Source organism: Trichomycterus rosablanca, chromosome 23 (assembly GCF_030014385.1).
Source record: "Trichomycterus rosablanca isolate fTriRos1 chromosome 23, fTriRos1.hap1, whole genome shotgun sequence".
Classification (NCBI taxonomy): Eukaryota; Metazoa; Chordata; class Actinopteri; order Siluriformes; family Trichomycteridae; genus Trichomycterus; species Trichomycterus rosablanca.
The window spans coordinates 9,808,708-9,825,143 of record NC_086010.1 but is presented as its reverse complement, the minus strand read 5'-3'; positions in this window follow the sequence as shown (position 1 = coordinate 9,825,143).

Sequence of the window (16,436 nt, the reverse complement as noted above, 5' to 3'; positions counted from 1 at the left end):
TGTGTGTTGTGGCCGGACGGAAGCGGAGTAAAATTACCGCCAGCAGCTGCAACCACCAGCTGAATAACCTCAGCCCGTCAGTCCGACCTGTTAATATCCTCTAAGCGAGATCACGTGACCAACCAAGGCTAACCGTTATTTATCAGGGTTCGTTTATTAATATCTTATGTATTTAATGGACAGAGCAGCAAACACAACTTCCACACAATAGTTTGGCACCAACAGCGTATAACATCAACTCATTGTGAACACAACGAGGCAAATATGTTAGATTTAAATTACTCACATTAGCTCATTCTACTTTATGCTGTGTTAGTGCCTATTTATATCCAAAAAAAAGTCCAGAAAGTCCATGTGTTAGCTCAGTGGTAGCTTAGCGGTTAAGGTACTGGACTAGTTATCAGAAGGTTGCTGGGTCAAGCCCAATTGCCACCCAGATGCCACTGTTGGGCCCCCTCAGCAAGGCCCTTAACCCTTATTGCTCAAACTGTATTCAGTCCTTCGCAGAGATGTTCACAAGTCACAAAATATGAGTTCGAGTCGAGTCACGAGTCTTTAGGCTAGAGTTTGAATCACGAGTCTTTAGGCTAGAGTCCGAGTCAAGTCACGAGTCTTTAGGCTAGAGTCCGAGTCGAGTCACGAGTCTTTAGACTATAGTCCGAGTCGAGTTGCGAGTCTTTAGGCTAGAGTCTGAGTAGCGAGTCTTTAGGCTAGAGTCCGAGTCGAGTCACGAGTCTTTAGGTTAGAGTATGTGTTGTCACAAGTCTTTAGGCTAGAGTCCGAGTCAAGTCACAAGTCTTTAGGCTAGAGTCAGAGTACAGTCACGAGTCTTTAGGCTAGAGTCCGAATCGAATGACGAGTCTTTAGGCTAGAGTCCGAGTCCAGTCACGGGTCTTTAGGTTAGAGTTTGAGTTGTCACAAGTCTTTAGGCTAGAGTCCGAGTCGAGTCACAAGTCTTTAGGCTAGAGTCCGAGTCGAGTCACGAGTCTTTAGGCTAGAGTCCGAGTCGAATCACGGGTCTTTAGACTAGAGTCCGAGTCGAGTCACGGGTCTTTAGGGTAGAGTCCGAGTCGAGTCACAGGTCTTTAGGCTAGAGTCCGAGTCGAGTCACAGGTCTTTAGGCTAGAGTCCGAGTCGAGTCACGGGTCTTTAGACTAGAGTCCGAGTCAAGTCACGAGTCTTTAGGCTAGAGTCCGAGTCGAGTCGCGAGTCTTTAGGCTAGAGTCCGAGTCGAGTCGCGAGTCTTTAGGCTAGAGTCTGAGTCACGAGTTTTTAGGCTGGAGTCCGAGTCGAGTCACGAGTCTTTAGGTTAGAGTTTGAGTCGAGTCACGGGTCTTTAGGTTAGAGTTTGAGTTGAGTCACGAGTCTTTAGGTTAGAGTTTGAGTCGAGTCACAAGTCTTTAGGCTAGAGTCCGAGTCGAGTCACGAGTCTTTAGGCAAGAGTCCGAGTCGAGTCGCGAGTCTTTAGACTAGAGTCCGAGTCGAGTCGCGAGTCTTTAGACTAGAGTCAGAATCGAGTCACGGGTCTTTAGACAAGAGTCCGAGTCGAGTCACGAGTCTTTAGACTATAGTTCGAGTCAAGTCGCGAGTCTTTAGGCTAGAGTCCGAGTCGAGTCGCGAGTCTTTAGGCTAGAGTCCGAGTCGCGAGTCTTTAGGCTGGAGGCTGAGTCACGAGTCTTTAGGCTAGAGTCCGAGTCGAGTCACGAGTCTTTAGGCTAGAGCCTGAGTCACGAGTCTTTAGGCTAGAGTCCGAGTCGAGTCTTGAGTCTTTAGGTTGAAGTCGAGTCACGGGTCTTTAGGTTAGAGTTTGAGTTGTCACGAGTCTTTAGGTTAGAGTTTGAGTCGAGTCACAAGTCTTTAGGCTAGAGTCCGAGTCGAGTCACGAGTCTTTAGGCTAGAGTCCGAGTCGAGTCGCGAGTCTTTAGGCTAGAGTCCGAGTCGAGTCGCGAGTCTTTAGGCTGGAGGCTGAGTCACGAGTCTTTAGGCTATAGTCCGAGTCGAGTCACGAGTCTTTAGGCTAGAGCCTGAGTCACGAGTCTTTAGGCTAGAGTCCGAGTCGAGTCTTGAGTCTTTAGGTTAGAGTTTGAGTCGAGTCACGGGTCTTTAGGTTAGAGTTTGAGTTGTCACGAGTCTTTAGGTTAGAGTTTGAGTCCAGTCACAAGTCTTTAGGCTAGAGTCCAAGTCGAGTCACGAGTCTTTAGGCTAGAGTCCGAGTCGAGTCGCGAGTCTTTAGGCTAGAGTCCGAGTCAAGTCACGAGTCTTTAGGCAAGAGTCTGAGTCGAGTCGCGAGTCTTTAGACTAGAGTCAGAATCGAGTCACGGGTCTTTAGACTAGAGTCCGAGTCGAGTCACGAGTCTTTAGACTATAGTTCGAGTCAAGTCGCGAGTCTTTAGGCTAGAGTCCGAGTCGAGTCGCGAGTCTTTAGGCTAGAGTCCGAGTCGCGAGTCTTTAGGCTGGAGGCTGAGTCACGAGTCTTTAGGCTAGAGTCCGAGTCGAGTCACGAGTCTTTAGGCTAGAGCCTGAGTCACGAGTCTTTAGGCTAGAGTCCGAGTCGAGTCTTGAGTCTTTAGGTTGAAGTCGAGTCACGGGTCTTTAGGTTAGAGTTTGAGTTGTCACGAGTCTTTAGGTTAGAGTTTGAGTCGAGTCACGAGTCTTTAGGCTAGAGTCCGAGTCGAGTCGCGAGTCTTTAGGCTAGAGTCCGAGTCGAGTCGCGAGTCTTTAGGCTGGAGGCTGAGTCACGAGTCTTTAGGCTATAGTCCGAGTCGAGTCACGAGTCTTTAGGCTAGAGCCTGAGTCACGAGTCTTTAGGCTAGAGTCCGAGTCGAGTCTTGAGTCTTTAGGCTAGAGTCCGAGTCGAGTCGCGAGTCTTTAGGCTAGAGTCCGAGTCAAGTCACGAGTCTTTAGGCAAGAGTCTGAGTCGAGTCGCGAGTCTTTAGACTAGAGTCCGAGTCGAGTCACGCGTCTTTAGACTAGAGTCCGAGTCGAGTCACGAGTCTTTAGACTATAGTTCGAGTCGAGTCTTGAGTCTTTAGGTTAGAGTTTGAGTCGAGTCACGGGTCTTTAGGTTAGAGTTTGAGTTGTCACGAGTCTTTAGGTTAGAGTTTGAGTCGAGTCACAAGTCTTTAGGCTAGAGTTTGAGTCGAGTCACAAGTCTTTAGGCTAGAGTCCGAGTCGAGTCACGAGTCTTTAGGCTAGAGTCCGAGTCGAGTCGCGAGTCTTTAGGCTAGAGTCCGAGTCAAGTCACGAGTCTTTAGGCAAGAGTCCGAGTCGAGTCGCGAGTCTTCAGACTAGAGTCCGAGTCGAGTCACGGGTCTTTAGACTAGAGTCCGAGTCGAGTCACGAGTCTTTAGACTATAGTTCGAGTCAAGTCGCGAGTCTTTAGGCTAGAGTCCGAGTCGAGTCGCGAGTCTTTAGGCTAGAGTCTGAGTCGAGTCGCGAGTCTTTAGGCTAGAGTCTGAGTCATGAGTCTTTTGGCTAGAGTCTGAGTCGAGTCACGAGTCTTTAGGTTAGAGTTTGAGTCGAGTCACGAGTCTTTAGGCTAGAGTCCGAGTCGAGTCACGAGTCTTTAGGCTAGAGTCCGAGTCGAGTCACGAGTCTTTAGGCTAGAGTCCGAGTCCAGTCGCGAGTCTTTAGACTAGAGTCCGAGTCGAGTCACGAGTCTTTAGACTAGATTCCGAGTCGAGTCCCGAGTCTTTAGACTAGAGTCCGAGTCGAGTCGCAAGTCTTTAGGCTAGAGTCTGAGTCACGAGTCTTTAGGCTAGAGTCAGAGTCGAGTCACAAGTCTTTAGATATGTAAGTTCAGATATAAAACAACAGATTAGCGACTGTATTTTGCCGTTTTACTTCATTCCTTTACTTTCCTAGGTACCAGTTATAAAAGCTTAAACTGATACGTTTTGTTTTTATCCCAAACACAGCAAAAAATCCATAATACTGCTTACCTTAGCTTATGTTCTTCCAGATGCTATTACATTTATAAGTGTGTGTTGTCCCATTAAGAATAGAATCCGTTTTTTTGTAAATGTTTATTTTTTTATAGTTAAAAACCTCCAAACTTTTCTCGGTTGTGAAGTAAAACACTAACTCTTTAGAAAGCCAATCAAGCGTTTCATTGACAATCTGTGTGATGCTGCAAACTAAATACATGCAAATAACAGCATTTCTTACTAAAAATTACAATCAGAAGGTCTGATTGGTTCAGAAAGCGGTTCTTACAATCATTAGAGCCAATTCTGTAGGAGCGTTCCATTCACATTATCTGTTACTGTGAAGTGCACTACGTAGGGTATTTCACCATTTTAAGTAGGGAGCGACGCTTCATCACTATGCCGGAAGCTGGCTGGAACATTTACCCATTGCGTGCTTTGTGGTTTAAAATGGCCGGAGCGTTATTAGAGAGCAGAAAATGACACGATCAGAATGATGTCGAATCATATATACTGTATATATATATATATAATTGTCACATGTAACTAATGTTGCTGATTTTTGTTGACCACAAGTAATTTTTTGCGAGTCACGAGTCCTTTGAAACGAGTCCGAGTTGAGTCTGAAGTCGCTGTATGTGCGACTTACGTGTGACGTGTTACGTGTGTAAAATATTCATCAAATTTCTCCAAAACAAGTTGTATTTTATCAAGTGTAACCCACATTACACACTACAACTCTTACACTGACACTTTTACCCTGTATTACATCATAAAAAACAGATTTTTATTTATAACTTCAATAGCATTTAAAGTATTCAGCATATCAAAAACTTAAATAGCTTTTTAAAAATTCAACAAATTGCTCCAAAACAAGTTGTATTTCATCAAGTGTAACCCACATTACACACTACAACTCTTACACTGACACTTTTACCCTTTATTACAAAATAAAAACAGATTTTTATTCATAACTTCAATAGCATTTAAAGTACAGTGGTGCTTGAATGTTTGTGAACCCTTTAGAATTTTCTATATTTCTGCATCATCAGATTTTCACACAAGTCCTACAAGTAGATAAAGAGAACCCAGTTAAACAAATGAGAAAAAAATATTGTACTTGGTCATTTATTTATTGAGAAAAATGATCCAATATTACATATTTGTGAGTGGCAAAAGTATGTGAATCCCTAGCATTAGCAGTTAATTTGAAGGTAAAATTAGAGTCAGTTGTTTTCAATCAATGGGATGACAATCAGGTGTGAGTGGGCACCCTGTTTTATTTAAAGTACAGGGATCTATCAGTCTGCTCTTCACAACACATGTTTGTGGAACTGTATCATGGCACGCACAAAGGAGATTTCTGAGGACCTCAGAAAAAGAGTTGTTGATGCTCATCAGGCTGGAAAAGGTTACAAAACCATCTCTAAAGAGTTTGGACTCCACCAATCCACAGTCAGACAGATTGTGTACAAATGGAGGAAATTCAAGACCATTGTTACCCTCCCCAGGAGTGGTCGACCAACAAAGATCACTCCAAGAGCAAGGCGTGTAATAGTCGGCGAGGTCACAAAGGACCCCAGGGTAACTTCTAAGCAACTGAAGGCCTCTCTCACATTGGCTTATGTTCATGAGTCCACCATCAGGAGAACACTGAACAACAATGGTGTGCATGGCAGGGTTGCAAGGAGAAAGCCACTGCTCTCCAAAAAGAACATTGCTGCTCGTCTGCAGTTTGCTACAGATCACGTGGACAAGCCAGAAGGCCATTGGAAGAATGTTTTGTGGATGGATGAGACCAAAATATAACTTTTTGGTTTAAATGAAAAGCGTTATGTTTGGAAAAAGGAAAACACTGCATTCCAGCATAAGGACCTTATCCCATCTGTGAAACATGGTGGTGGTAATATCATGGTTTGGGCCTGTTTTGCTGCATCTGGGCCAGGACGGCTTGCCATCATTGATGGAACAATGAATTCTGAATTATATCAGAGAATTCTTAAGGAAAATGTCAGGACATCTGTCCATGAACTGAATCTCAAGAGAAGGCGGGTCATGCAGCAAGACAACGACCTTAAGCACACAAGTCGTTCTACAAAGAATGGTTAAAGAAGAATAAAGTTAATGTTTTGGAATGGCCAAGTCAAAGTCCTGACCTTAATCCAATCGAAATGTTGTGGAAGGACCTGAAGCGAGCAGTTAATGTGAGGAAACCCACCAACATCCCAGAGTTGAAGCTGTTCTGCAGGACTGATCAACAGTTACCAGAAACATTTAGTTGCAGTTATTGCTGCAAAGGGGGGGTCACACCAGATACTGAAAGCAAAGGTTCACATACTTTTGCCACTCAGAAATATGTAATATTGGATCATTTTCCTCAATAAATAAATGACCAAGTATAATATTTTTGTCTCATTTGTTTAACTGGGTTCTCTTTATCTACTTTTAGGACTTGTGTGAAAATCTGATGATGTTTTAGTTATTCAAGTTATTGCATATCAATAACTTCAATAGCATTTAAATTATTCAGCATATTAGGTATAGGCATATCTGGTAACTTCAAAAGCTTTTAAAATATTCATCAAATTGCTACAAAACAAGTTGTATTGTATCAGGTGTAACAAACATTACACACTACAATTCTTACACTTAAGAAAAAACAGCTTGTTTTGGAGCAATTGGATGTTATTGATGAAAGTTATTGGTATGCTGAATACTTTAAATGCTATTGAAGTTATGAATAAAAATCTGTTTTCTATTTTGTAAAAGAGGGTAAAAGTGTCAGTGTAAGAGTTGTAGTGTGTAATGTGGGTTACACTTGATAAAGTTCAGCTTGTTTTGGAGCAATTGGATGCATATTTTAAAAGCTATTGAAGTTATTGATGTGCTGAATACTTTAAATGCTATTGAAGTTATGGATAAAAAAATCAGTTTTTTATCATGTAAAACAGGGTAAAAGTGTCAGTTTAGGAGTTGTAGTGTGGGTTACACTTAATAAAATACAGCTTGTTTTGGAGCAATTGAATGCACATTTTAAAAGCTATTGAAGTTATTAATATGCTGAATACTTTAAATGCTATTGAAGTTATAGATAAAAAAATCAGTTTTTTATCATGTAAAACAGGGTAAAAGTGTCAGTTTAGGAGTTGTAGTGTGTAAATTGGGTTACACTTAATAAAATACAGCTTGGAGCAATTTGTCAATTATTTTAAAAGCTATTGAAGTTTAAAATATGCTGATTTTTTTCAATGTGCATCATGTGTATGCTATTTAAAATATGGAACAAAAATCAGTTTTTAATTATTTATTAAAAGGTAATGTGGGTTACACTTGATAAAATACATCTGGTTTTGGAGCAATTGAATGCACATTTTAAAAGCTATTGAGGTAATTGATATGCTGAATATATTAAATGCTATTGAAGTTATGGATAAAAAAATCAGTTTTTTATCATGTAAAACAGGGTAAAAGTATCAGTTTAGGAGTTGTAGTGTGGGTTACACTTAATAAAATACAGCTTGTTTTGGAGAAATTGAATGCACATTTTAAAAGCTATTGAAGTTATTAATATGCTGAATACTTTAAATGCTATTGAAGTTATAGATAAAAAAAATCAGTTTTTTATCATGTAAAACAGGGTAAAAGTGTCAGTTTAGGAGTTGTAGTGTGTAAATTGGGTTACACTTAATAAAATACAGCTTGGAGCAATTTGTTAATTATTTTAAAAGCTATTGAAGTTTAAAATATGCTGATTTTTTTCAATGTGCATCATGTGTATGCTATTTAAAATAAGGAACAAAAATCAGTTTTTTATTATTTATTAAAAGGCAAAAGTGTCAGTATAACAGTTGTAGTGTGTAATGTGGGTTACACTTGATAAAATACAACTTGTTTTGAAGCATTTTGATGAATTTTTTCAATGTGCATCATGTGTATGCTTTTAATATACAGTACAAAAGTCAGTTTTTTATTATTTATTAAAAGGTAAACGTGTAAGTTTAACAAATGTAGTGTGTAATGTGGGTTACACTTGATAAAATACAAATTGTTTTGAAGCAATTTGTTAATTATTTTAAAAGCTATTGAAGTTTAAAATATGCTGAATTTTTTCAATGTGCATCATGTGTATGTTATTTAAAAAACTTGATAAAGTTCAGCTTGTTTTGGAGCAATTGGATGCATATTTTAAAAGCTATTGAAGTTATTGATGTGCTGAATACTTTAAATGCTATTGAAGTTATGGATAAAAAAAATCAGTTTTTTATCATGTAAAACAGGGTAAAAGTGTCAGTTTAGGAGTTGTAGTGTGGGTTACACTTAATAAAATACAGCTTGTTTTGGAGCAATTGAATGCACATTTTAAAAGCTATTGAAGTTATTAATATGCTGAATACTTTAAATGCTATTGAAGTTATAGATAAAAAAATCAGTTTTTTATCATGTAAAACAGGGTAAAAGTGTCAGTTTAGGAGTTGTAGTGTGTAAATTGGGTTACACTTAATAAAATACAGCTTGGAGCAATTTGTCAATTATTTTTAAAGCTATTGAAGTTTAAAATATGCTGATTTTTTTCAATGTGCATCATGTGTATGCTATTTAAAATATGGAACAAAAATCAGTTTTTAATTATTTATTAAAAGGTAATGTGGGTTACACTTGATAAAATACATCTGGTTTTGGAGCAATTGAATGCACATTTTAAAAGCTATTGAGGTAATTGATATGCTGAATATATTAAATGCTATTGAAGTTATGGATAAAAAAATCAGTTTTTTATCATGTAAAACAGGGTAAAAGTATCAGTTTAGGAGTTGTAGTGTGGGTTACACTTAATAAAATACAGCTTGTTTTGGAGAAATTGAATGCACATTTTAAAAGCTATTGAAGTTATTAATATGCTGAATACTTTAAATGCTATTGAAGTTATAGATATAAAAAAATCAGTTTTTTATCATGTAAAACAGGGTAAAAGTGTCAGTTTAGGAGTTGTAGTGTGTAAATTGGGTTACACTTAATAAAATACAGCTTGGAGCAATTTGTTAATTATTTTAAAAGCTATTGAAGTTTAAAATATGCTGATTTTTTTCAATGTGCATCATGTGTATGCTATTTAAAATAAGGAACAAAAATCAGTTTTTTATTATTTATTAAAAGGCAAAAGTGTCAGTATAACAGTTGTAGTGTGTAATGTGGGTTACACTTGATAAAATACAACTTGTTTTGAAGCATTTTGATGAATTTTTTCAATGTGCATCATGTGTATGCTTTTAATATACAGTACAAAAGTCAGTTTTTTATTATTTATTAAAAGGTAAACGTGTAAGTTTAACAAATGTAGTGTGTAATGTGGGTTACACTTGATAAAATACAAATTGTTTTGAAGCAATTTGTTAATTATTTTAAAAGCTATTGAAGTTTAAAATATGCTGAATTTTTTCAATGTGCATCATGTGTATGTTATTTAAAAAACTTGATAAAGTTCAGCTTGTTTTGGAGCAATTGGATGCATATTTTAAAAGCTATTGAAGTTATTGATGTGCTGAATACTTTAAATGCTATTGAAGTTATGGATAAAAAAATCAGTTTTTTATCATGTAAAACAGGGTAAAAGTGTCAGTTTAGGAGTTGTAGTGTGGGTTACACTTAATAAAATACAGCTTGTTTTGGAGCAATTGAATGCACATTTTAAAAGCTATTGAAGTTATTAATATGCTGAATACTTTAAATGCTATTGAAGTTATAGATAAAAAAATCAGTTTTTTATCATGTAAAACAGGGTAAAAGTGTCAGTTTAGGAGTTGTAGTGTGTAAATTGGGTTACACTTAATAAAATACAGCTTGGAGCAATTTGTCAATTATTTTAAAAGCTATTGAAGTTTAAAATATGCTGATTTTTTTCAATGTGCATCATGTGTATGCTATTTAAAATATGGAACAAAAATCAGTTTTTAATTATTTATTAAAAGGTAATGTGGGTTACACTTGATAAAATACATCTGGTTTTGGAGCAATTGAATGCACATTTTAAAAGCTATTGAGGTAATTGATATGCTGAATATATTAAATGCTATTGAAGTTATGGATAAAAAAATCAGTTTTTTATCATGTAAAACAGGGTAAAAGTATCAGTTTAGGAGTTGTAGTGTGGGTTACACTTAATAAAATACAGCTTGTTTTGGAGAAATTGAATGCACATTTTAAAAGCTATTGAAGTTATTAATATGCTGAATACTTTAAATGCTATTGAAGTTATAGATAAAAAAAATCAGTTTTTTATCATGTAAAACAGGGTAAAAGTGTCAGTTTAGGAGTTGTAGTGTGTAAATTGGGTTACACTTAATAAAATACAGCTTGGAGCAATTTGTTAATTATTTTAAAAGCTATTGAAGTTTAAAATATGCTGATTTTTTTCAATGTGCATCATGTGTATGCTATTTAAAATAAGGAACAAAAATCAGTTTTTTATTATTTATTAAAAGGCAAAAGTGTCAGTATAACAGTTGTAGTGTGTAATGTGGGTTACACTTGATAAAATACAACTTGTTTTGAAGCATTTTGATGAATTTTTTCAATGTGCATCATGTGTATGCTTTTAATATACAGTACAAAAGTCAGTTTTTTATTATTTATTAAAAGGTAAACGTGTAAGTTTAACAAATGTAGTGTGTAATGTGGGTTACACTTGATAAAATACAAATTGTTTTGAAGCAATTTGTTAATTATTTTAAAAGCTATTGAAGTTTAAAATATGCTGAATTTTTTCAATGTGCATCATGTGTATGTTATTTAAAATATGGAACAAAAATCTGATTTTTTATTATTTATTAAAAAGTAAGTGTCAGTATAACAGTTGCAGTGTGTAATGTGGGTTACACTTGAAAAAATACAACTTGTTTTGAAGTAATTGAAGCTATATATATTAAGCTACTGACTTGAAGCATATTAATAGCATTTAAAGTATTCAGCCTATCAATAGCATTTACAATTTTCAGCATATTAAAACTTCAATAACTTTTAAAATATGCATCCAATTGCTCCAAAACAGCTGTATTGTATCAAGTGTAACCCACATTACACACTACAGCTCCTAAACTTAAAAATTTACACTGTATTACATGATAAAAAAACAGATTTCTATTCATAACTTCAATAGCATTTAAAGTATTCAGCCTATCAATAGCATTTACAATTTTCAGCATATTAAAACTTCAATAACTTTTAAAATATGCATCCAATTGCTCCAAAACAGCTGTATTGTATCAAGTGTAACCCACATTACAAACTACAGCTCCTAAACTGACACATTTACACTGTATGACATGATAAAAAAACAGAATTCTATTCATAACTTCAATAGCATTTAAAGTATTCAGCCTATCAATAGCATTTAAAATTTTCAGCATATAAAACTTCAATAACTTTTAAAATATGCATCCAATTGCTCCAAAACAGATGTATTGTATCAAGTGTAACCCACATTACAAACTACATAACTTCAATAGCATTTAAAGTATTCAGCCTATCAATAGCATTTAAAATTTTCAGCATATAAAACTTCAATAACTTGAATTATTGAATTATTAAAACTTCAATAACTTGAATCTGTTAAAAAAACAGAATTCTATTCATAACTTCAATAGCATTTAAAGTATTCAGCCTATCAATAGCATTTACAATTTTCAGCATATTAAAACTTCAATAACTTTTAAAATATGCATCCAATTGCTCCAAAACAGCTGTATTGTATCAAGTGTAACCCACATTACACACTACAGCTCCTAAACTGACACATTTACACTGTATTACATGATAAAAAAACAGATTTCTATTCATAACTTCAATAGCATTTAAAGTGTTCAGCCTATCAATAGCATTTACAATTTTCAGCATATTAAAACTTCAATAACTTTTAAAATATGCATCCAATTGCTCCAAAACAGCTGTATTGTATCAAGTGTAACCCACATTACACACTGCAGCTCCTAAACTGACACATTTACACTGTATGACATGATAAAAAAACAGATTTCGATTCATAACTTCAATAGCATTTAAAGTATTCAGCCAATCAATAACATTTAAAATTTTCAGCATAATAAAAGTTCAATAACTTTTAAAATATGCATCCAATTGCTTCACAACAGCTGTATTGTATCAAGTGTAACCCACATTACATACTACAGCTCCTAAACTGACACATTTACACTGTATTACATGATAAAAAAACAGATTTCTATTCATAACTTCAATAGCATTTAAAGTATTCAGCCTATCAATAGCATTTAAAATGTTCAGCATATTAAAACTTCAATAACTTTTAAAATATGCATCCAATTGCTCCAAAACTACTGTATTGTATCAAGTGTAACCCACATTACACACTGTAGCTTCTAAACTGACACATTTACACTGTATTACATGATAAAAAAACAGATTTCGATTCATAACTTCAATAGCATTTAAAATTTTCAGCATATTAAAATAAGAAGTCTTGAGATTCAAGTGCACTTCTTTCTTGAGATTCACGTGCACTTCTTTCTCAGGTATCAAGTGCACTTCTTTCTCAGGTATCAATTGCACTTCTTTCTAGATATTCAAGTGCACTTCTTTCCTTGGATTCAAGTGCACTACTTTCTTGGGATTCAAGTGCACTTATTTCTCAGGTATCAAGTGCACTACTTTCTCAGGTATCAAGTGCACTTCTGTCTTGGGATTCAAGTGCACTTCTTTCTAAAGATTCAAGTGCACTTCTTTTGCTAGATTCAAGTGCACTTCTTTCTAGAGATTCAAGTGCACTTCTTTCCTAGGATTTAAGTGCATTTCTTTCTAGAGATTTAAGTGTTCTTTCATGGGATTCAAGTGCACTTCTTTCTAGAGATTTAAGTGCACTTCTATCTTGGGATTCAAGTGCACTTCTGTCTTGGGATTCAAGTGCACTTCTTTCTAGAGATTCAAGTGCACTTCTTTTTCTAGATTCAAGTGCACCTCTTTCTAGAGATTCAAGTGCACTTTTTTCTCATGTATCAAGTGCACTTCTTTATCAGGTATCAAGTGCACTTCTGTCTTGGGATTCAAGTGCACTTCTTTTCTAGGATTCAAGTGCACTTCTTTTTAGAGATTCAAGTGCACTTCTATCTAGAGATTCAAGTGCACTTCTTTTTCTAGATTCAAGTGCACTTCTGTCTTGGGATTCAAGTGCTCTTCTTTCTTGGGATTCAAGTGCACTTATTTCTAGAGATTCAAGTGCACTTATTTCTAGAGATTCAAGTGCACTTCTTTCTAGAGATTCAAGTGCACTTCTTTCCTGGGATTCAAGAGCACTTCTTTCTTGGGATTCAAGTGCACTTCTTTCTAGAGATTCAAGTGCACTTCTGTCTTGGGATTCAAGTGCACTTTTTTTTCTAGTGATTTAAGTGCACTTCTTTCTTGAGATTCAAGTGCACTTCTGTCTTGGGATTCAAGTGCACTTCTGTCTTGGGATTCAAGTGCACTTCTTTCTAGAGATTCAAGTGCACTTCTTTTTCTAGATTCAAGTGCACTTCTTCCTAGAAAATCAAGTGCACTTCTTTCTAGAGATTCAAGTGCACTTCTTTCTTGGGATTCAAGTGCACTTATTTCTAGAGATTCAAGTGCACTTCTTTTTCTAGATTCAAGTGCACTTCTGTCTTGGGATTCAAGAGCACTTTTTTCTTGGGATTCAAGTGCACTTCTTTTTCTAGTGATTCAAGTGCACTTCTTTCCTGGGATTCAAGTGCACTTCTTTCTCATGTATCAACTGCACTTCTTTCCTGGGATTCATATTAAGACTTCAATAACTTTTAAAATATGCATCCAATTGCTCCAAAACAGCTGTATTGTATCAAGTGTAACCCACAATACACACCACAGCTCCTAAACTGACAAATTTACTCTGTGTTACATGATAAAAAAACAGATTTCTATTCATGAATTCAATAGCATTTAAAGTATTCAGCCTATTAATAGCATTTAAAATTTTCAGCATATTAAAATTTCAATAACTTTTAAAATATGCATTCACTTGCTCCACAACAGCTGTATTGTATCAAGAGTAACCCACATTACACACTACAGCTCCTAAACTGACAAATTTACTCTGTATTACATGATAAAAAAACAGAATTCTATTCATAACTTCAATAGCATTTAAAGTATTCAGCCTATCAATAGCATTTACAACTTTCAGCATATTAAAACTTCAATACCTTTTAAAATATGCATCCAATTGCTCCAAAACAGCTGTATTGTATCAAGTCTAACCCACATTACACACTACAGCTCCTAAACTTACACATTTATACTGTATTACATGATAAAAAAACAGATTTTTATTCATAACTTCAATAGCATTTAAAGTATTCAGCCTATCAATAGCATTTAAAATTTTCAGCATATTAAAATAAGAAGTCTTGAGATTCAAGTGCACTTCTTTCTTGAGATTCAAGTGCACTTCTTTCTCAGGTATCAAGTGCACTTCTTTCTAGAGATTTAGGTGCACTTCTTTCTCAGGTATCAAGTGCACTTCTTTCTCAGGTATCAATTGCACTTCTTTCTAGATATTCAAGTGCACTTCTTTTCTGGGATTCAAGTGCACTACTTTCTTGGGATTCAAGTGCACTTATTCCTCAGGTATCAAGTGCACTTCTTTCTAGAGATTCAAGTGCACTTTTTTCTCAGGTATCAAGTGCACTACTTTATCAGGTATCAAGTGCACTTCTGTCTTGGGATTCAAGTGCACTTCTTTCTAGAGATTCAAGTGCACTTCTTTCTCAGGTATCAAGTGCACTTCTTTCTCGGGTATCAAGTGCACTTCTGTCTTGGGATTCAAGTGCACTTCTTTCTAGTGATTTAAGTGCACTTCTTTCTTGAGATTCAAGTGCACTTATTTTTCTAGATTCAAGTGCACTTCTTTCTAGAGATTCAAGTGCACTTCTTTCTCAGGTATCAAGTGCACTTCTTTCTAGAGATTCAAGTGCACTTCTTTCTCAGGTATCAAGTGCACTTCTTTCTAGAGATTAAAGTGCACTTCTTTCTCAGGTATCAAGTGCACTTCTTCCCAGAGATTCAAGTGCACTTCTTTTCTGGGATTCGAGTGCACTTCTTTCCTGGGATTCAAGTGCACTTCTTTCTAAGGTATTAAGTGCACTTCTTTCTAGAGATTCAAGTGCTTTTCTTTCTAGAGATTCAAGTGCACTTCTTTCTCAGGTATCAAGTGCACTTCTTTCTAGAGATTCAAGTGCACTTCTTTCTAGAGATTCAAGTGCACTTCTTTCTCAGGTATGAAGTGCACTTCTTTCTCAGGTATCAAGTGCACTTCTTTCTAGAGATTCAAGTGCACTTCTTTCTCAGGTATCAAGTTCACTTCTTTCTAGAGATTAAAGTGCACTTCTTTCTCAGGTATCAAGTGCACTTCTTTCTTGAGATTCAAGTGCACTTCTTTCTCAGGTGTCAAGTGCACTTCTTTTCTGGGATTCAAGTGCATTTCTTTCTAGAGATTCAAGTGCACTTCTTTCTCAGGTATCAAGTGCACTCCTTTATTCTTCAGATTCAAGTGCACTTTTTTTTCAGATTCAAGTGCACTTCTTTCTTCAGATTCAAGTACACTTCTTTTTTCAGATTCAAGTGCACTTTCTTAAGCACTTCCTTCTTAAGATTCAAGTGCACTTTTTTCTTAATGTTCAAGTGCACTTCTTTCTAGAGATTCAAGTGCATTTTTTTCTCAGGTATCAAGTGCACTTCTTTCTAGAGATTCAAGTGCACTTCTTTCTTCAGATTCAAGTGCATTTCTTTCTTCAGATTCAAGTGCACTTCTTTCTTTAGATTCAAGTGCACTTTCTTAAGCACTTCCTTCTTAAGATTCAAGTGCTCTTCTTTCTTAAGATTCAAGTGCACTTCTTTCTTAAGATTCAAGTGCACTTCTTTCTTAAGATTCAAGTGCACTGTCTTCTTCAGATTCAAGTGCACTTCTTTCTTCAGATTCAAGTGCACTTCTTTCTTCAGATTCAAGTGCACTTTCTTAAGCACTTCCTTCTTAAGATTCAAGTGCTCTTCTTTCTTAAGATTCAAGTGCACTTCTTTCTTAAGATTCAAGTGCACTTCTTTCTTAAGATTCAAGTGCACTGTCTTCTTCAGATTCAAGTGCACTTCTTTCTTCAGATTCAAGTGCACTTCTTTCTTCAGATTCAAGTGCACTTGTTTTGAAGCAATTTGATGAATGTTTTAAAAGTTATTGAAGTTTAAAATATGCTGAATTTTTTTAATGTGCATCATGTGTATGCTTTTTAAATGTTGTGTAATATCCACATATATTGAAGATATATTTAAATGAAAACAGCTTATTTCAGTGTAAACCCTAGATCTTACCAATTAATGTTGTAGGTAAAAATTGATTCTGACTCAAAGCAATATCTATCTAAAAATATATTTAAAAATGCATTCAATAAAACACATTTAATGCTTCTAAATGTATTTATTTCATTGAACCCATCTTGC